Consider the following 6,824-nt stretch of genomic DNA (forward strand, 5'->3'; position numbering starts at 1 on the left):
CTTGAACTAACGACGAATTCCATTTCGTACGATTGGATAAAGGATTTTTCGATATAAAGTGATTTTTCCGGCTATCGGGTGGTATTCTATTTACATAGGATATCTATATATATAGATCAAAAGATTTTATAGATTACGGAGGAATTTGCGGGATATGTCAGGCAAAGTTTAAAGTAACAGATACGATAAGATATGATTTAGCAGATACACTAAGATATGAATTTTTATCTATACACTACTCCTGTAATTAATGTAGCAAGACGTGTCTAGACTAATAATGATGAGCAGGTAATTTTCTAAGGATGATAAGCATATGATTTTCGACTAGAAATGATAAGCAAAACTTTTGACATGCAGACACGGTCGAAGTCCAGACTCACTAATGCATCTAAACAACTATCAGTTTGACACACTAATGCATGACCTGGTTCGCTAAGACCACCGCTTTGATACCAACTGAAATGCCCCGTCCTAATCCATCTGGACAAAGTCATCAATATTTGATCTCAGAGCGATGATCGACTCCAAGTAATGTCCTTAAAATGAGCAAATGCACAGCGGAAGATTTCTTTCATACCTGAGAACAAACACGCTTTCAAGTGTCAACCAAAAGGTTGGTGAGTTCATAGGTTTATCTTAAAACAATAAAATTCATCATTTTGATAGACCACAAAATTTAAATGCTGCATGGTACAAATGGGCCCGAATCCTATACCCGCCTATAATGTACATGCCAAATCTTTTAAATACAGTACATCTTTCTCGTGTACGAAACCATTTTCATAAATCATAGTAACCGTACACATATCTTGTGCACAAAAATAACATACACATAACCTGTGTATAAAATCATTCTCTCGATATATAACATTCACATCAACTGGTGGCAATTATCATGTCCACATAATTCAATGGTGGCAATTATCATGTCCACATAATTCAATGGTGGCAATTATCATGTCCACATAATTCAATAATAATCCGTAGAACTTCTGTCTGCATAATAATTCATTCGAGGAAGGTTTTGCTTGTGTCTATCTCGTCAAACATTTATAAAAGCATTTCATGTATTCGCAGTTCAAAATATATTTCAAAAGCATTTAATAAAGCAGTTGTAAAAATAGCGCATGTATTCTCAGTCCCAAAAATATAAAGAGTAAAAGGGAATCAAATAAACTCACTATAATGTATTTTGTAGTAAAAATACATATAACGACATTGAACAAAAGTAGGGTAGGCATCGGATTCACGAACCTATATCATTTGTGTATATATTAAAACATATAATGGAAATCACATAATTTTATTCATTAATGTATATTATATATATATATATTTGTAGTTATATATAATTTATTTTAAATTCCATTTAAAAACATATACTTATATTATATCTTGAATTATATGTTATATATTTATTTTGTATATATATATATATATATATATATATATATATATATATATATATATATATATATATATATATATATATATTTAAAATGATTAATCTCTATTCATTTAGTTATATTAATATATATATACATATATATACATGTACGTATATATATATATATATATATATATATATATATATATATATATATATATATATATATATATATATATATATATATATATATTATTGTGTTTGAAAATCAATAGTTCGTTACCTGTAACTATCATATCTAGATAATGTTAATGTATATATTTATATGAAATATTAATATAGTTATAGTATATGTACTAATACATTTTAAATATTAATATAGTTATAGTATATGTACTAATACATTTTATATATAAAATTATTTATTTGTAAAAAATGATAGTCTTTAACATTAATGAGTTACTAATAATAATAACCTTATTAATAATGATACTTATCATAATAATAATAATAATATTATTAATAAATAATACTAATAATTATAAAATGATACTAATGAAAGAAAATGATAATAAATTTTGTTGTTTTCATATTAATGATAATAATAGTAATCCTAACATGTTAATAATAATAATAATAATAATAATAATAATAATAATAATAATAATAATAATAATAATAGTAATAATAATAATAATAAAAATAATGATGTTCATATTACTTTTTATCATGGTAATAATAATGTTTATAAGTCAAATAATAATTAGTAATAATAACATTATTAAATAATAACAATAATTATAATAACAATATTAATAATAATAATAATAGTTTGATGAAGAACTACCTTAAAAATGATTTAAAAAAAAAAAAAACAGCCCAGGTGAAGGCTCGAACCCTCGACCATCAGCTCACCCCTCACGTTCCTTAACCATTGATCTGCTGTTACATATCTGTTTTAAATTCCACCCTAATTCTTTTAACCCAGTTCATAATTGTTCTTCCCTTTCAAAAACTCGATTGACCAGAGAGTCCCCCAAATCACGATCAATTAATAAATTTAAACTAAAAAAAATATTTGTAACTTATCTGTAATATATTCTGCAATATATATCGAATTAATTAATAAAAACAAAATTTAAAGGAGACTTGCTGTAACAGTTTCTGAGTACCACGACTACCCTATTCTTGATTTTGATTTTTCGAACGTTTTGGAAAATCTTTATAACATGAATTATGTTTCAAAACATCCCTAAAAACTTTTCAACTCATCAATTGACTCATAATTACAACAGGTATCTCTAATTTGATTCAAGAACACTCGTTTGACTTTTAAAACAAATCTTTGACCTCAAAAATTGGAACTTGATACGATAAATTGGACTTTGAAACTTTACATACAGTTTAAGTGAATATTTTCTAACCAATTTGCATTATTAGATTTTAAAGTTTATTAAGAAATTGTACTTTTTGAAAAATCAAACCAAGAACAGGGTGGTACCTGTCGTTCATCCTCTCTTCTGATTAATCCGATTGATTTAAGAGTGGTTATTGAGTTTTGGTAATTTGTAATTGATATTGTGAAGTAGTGTGGTGTAAATTATCAACTGGAATGAGCTAATTCATATCAAATTGGTCGACAGATAAATAGATGATCAGAGGTAAAATAATTGAATAATACAACTTGGAGAACGACTGCTAACAGATGTTGAATTCGTTCCTATAATCCAAATACTGATTTGTACGACTTATTTGACAGAAAAACAAATTACTACAGTCTGAAAATGATTGGGAACTGAATTCGTACCAAGAGGAATCAAAGCAAAATAATGTAAATCAGATAAAGATAGAATCTGCTTTATATATATATATATATATATATATATATATATATATATATATATATATATATATATATATATATATATATATATATATATATTGGCCGTAATTTTTATTTATTTATTCTTTTTTTTATAGTTAATAAATATATTTAAAAAAAATTATGATTCTGTAAATTAAATTAGTATTATTAACAATAAAATTACAAATAATTATATTAAAAATAATAATACTAAAGATAATAATAATATGTTATTATAACAAAAATGATAATTTTTGGTAGATTTAATAAAAATGGTAACAATAACAATAAATCTTAATGTTCATAATTCTTAATATTGGTTATTATAATACAAATACATAATTAATAATAACAATCATAATGACTGATAATATTTAGATTACAATTATAATATATACATAAAACCGATGTTGATATTGATATTAGTATTAGTATTAGTATTAGTATTAATAATAAAAATAATAATATGGTTATTATAATGACTATATTCTTAACTTGTGTTTACACTTTATATATACAATTTATTAATTATGTAATATAATCATATTTAATATGATAACCTTTCTTGATTATTTATTATTTATAAATCATATATATATTACAATATAGGTATAATAATAATTAGTCATAAAAATTATATATATTTATATATAGATTCATTTTAAATTTACACTTAATTATTTTGTATCCTATTTTACATATTTAATTCCTATGCTTAAATTATATTTATAATTTTAAATATGCGCATACTTGCTTTTATATATACATATTTATTTACCATTTTTTGTTCGTGAATCGTCGGAAATGGTCAAAAGGTAATTCAATACATGAACACAGTTCCAACATTTTGAGGCTCGGTTTAATAGACTTTGCTTATCGTATCGATATCATATAAAGTTTTAGATTTAAATTTGATCGAAAATTTTCGGGTCGTCACAACTGACATTAAAATCACCAGCTATCACCCATGGATTATTATCAACAACACCCTTCAAAACACATAAATCACCTCAACGCTTCTTTCTTAAACCATTATTATTATGAGCATACACAAAGGAACAAATGAATCTCCTCCTTTTATTATGTTGCTCAATAAGACAATGGATGACTTGGTCACTGTGAAATAAAATCTCACAAGCAACATCATTTTGGTCCCAAGCTACAATAATTCTAGTCCCTCCCCTGTAACTAGAACTATTAGAAGCCCAATGCCAATTACCAAATACATCACCAGCAACTTTACCAAGATTTTTTGACAAAACCCTAGTTTCAAAAACACCAATGATACTACAACCACTACTATGAATTAAATTACTAACTTGGACTTGTTTAGTTTGCTCATTTAGCCCCCTAATATTCCAACATGCTGCTTTAAACATTGAAAACAGAATTAGTGGCTGGACTGTCTTCCACAGACACATCCATATCATTACTCTTATTATCACCCTTCATCATAATAGCAGTAGCATCATCTTCAGAATCAACATCATCCTCAGATTGGACTTCTTCAACTACAATGCCAGCATCCAAGTCAAATTCAATACCCTTTTTATCACACATTGCCTTAAAGTATGTAAGATCCTATTTTCCCAGATGGTTGGGACGCCGTCCAATATGGTGGGACGTCGTCCTGTTTTGAAGGGCTGGACGCTGTCCAGTATTCTGGACGTCGTCCAGATGAACTGGCAGGCCAGCTATTGGAATTTAGATATTTAAAGGGGCATTTTGGTATTTTCACATAAGGGACGAGTTTTAAGCCACAAGATCAGTTTTGGGGAGTGTCATTACTCCATTTTCAACTACCTATCTCTTCCACTTCAATTCTAGTGAGAGAAGCACTTTTTAGAGTGAGAGAGCTCAAACAAGGAAGGAAGAAGATTGATTCCGGTCAAAGTGCGAGTTCTAAAGTTGTTCATCTAGTCTCTAGCTACGTGGTGATTGTGGTGGTAAGTCTTAACCTTGATTTCCTTACTTTAATTAGTTTAAGGGTTAGGGTTTAGATTAGTGATGAACATAAAACCCATTTGTTAGTGATTTGGGGGTTTTTGGGTAAGTTTGGGTCTTGAGGGCTCAAAGATGACTAACCTAGGGTTTTGCAATGTTAAATGTGTTTATGGGTCTTAAATGGGTAGTGAAAGCACTAGCACACTTTGTTGTTTAGTCTTTGGGTGTTATTTGGGTTGTGGGTGACCCAAATGGGTGTGTTAACATTAAAATGGGTTAAACGAGTCTTTGATGACCTAAGTTGGTTAATGTGTGTGAAAATGCGATAACCTTGTGTTAAAAAGTGTTTTAAGACTATATTTGGCTAGTGTTAGGGTTTTGGCGAAGTTGACCCAATATTAGGGTTAAGTGTGCAAATGGGTCGGAATTGCACTATGAGTCAAATGACACTAGGATGGTAAGGGAGATGGTTGACCAACTTGATTGTGTGATTGATTATATGCATAATGTAATAGGTACGTTACATTGGAGGTTGCAAGCTTGATTTCTCGCTTACCGAAGGCGTTAAGGTGAGTGGAATAATTATATATGCGTATATAGTGTATTTGCTTGCGGGCTTGTGGTTAGTGTTATTCGGGCGTGTAGATTCACTATAGTGTTATCCGGGCTTGTGGATTCACTACTCTTTTGTGCGATGGAGACCACATGTGCGTGAAGGGTGGTTATGTAAGTGCGGACGTCCACCTAGGGGGTTAGTTTATACTAACGGTCATCGTGCGAGTACTAACAGTCATTGTGCGAGTACCGTTCCCTTGTGTGCGTTATGGTTAACCCTGGTTATTGTGTTGTAGAGTAAGCATATAATATCGTTCGAGTTATATATATATGCTATTGTTATGCTAGCTTGTGGTATTGGAGTTTAATAACTTTGTATTTGAGATGATAAGCTAATTGTGATGCTAGCATGTATGCAGTATGTGTGTAAGTGTTTGCAAGTAGGTATATTATATATGTATGTGTATAATTATTGCATTCACTAAGCTTTAGCTTACCTTCTCGTTGTTTATCTTTTTAGGCTCGGGCTTGGATAAAGGCAAAGGTATTCGGTTAAATTAGTGGTCTCCCGCTTGTTTTGATAGGGGATGCTTTTGGGTGATTAGCTTTTGAAGTTTGACCGAGATTGGGTAGTTTAACCCCAAACACCGTGCTCTAGGTGTCGTTTGGAATTTAAACTCTTATGGTCGAAACTTGTATATTGAACGAAATTCGTAAAACGGGTCATTGTGGGCCCGGTGTTGTAAAACTAGTTTTTATTGTAGAAATCTCTTAGTTTTACTTATTATGACATGTTGTGAAAAGGTTTTCGTTTAAAAGTGTCGGGAAGCGGGTTTTCCGCTCATGTAAGTTGGACCCCGAGATCAGAATCTGGCAGATCATTTAGACGCCGTCCAGATCTGCTGGACGCCGTCCTGGTCTTCAGTGCTGGACGCCGTCCATATAACTGGATGCCGTCCAGATGTACTGACCCATAATTTTTTTAAGCGTGTTTTTTGGAATAACGAAGTCAGGTCGTTACAAAGTATTTTCTATCTTCAATGGACCAATGTAAAAGGGCATTTTTGTTAGGTA

This window comes from Rutidosis leptorrhynchoides, chromosome 4 (genome assembly GCF_046630445.1).
Source record: "Rutidosis leptorrhynchoides isolate AG116_Rl617_1_P2 chromosome 4, CSIRO_AGI_Rlap_v1, whole genome shotgun sequence".
Classification (NCBI taxonomy): Eukaryota; Viridiplantae; Streptophyta; class Magnoliopsida; order Asterales; family Asteraceae; genus Rutidosis; species Rutidosis leptorrhynchoides.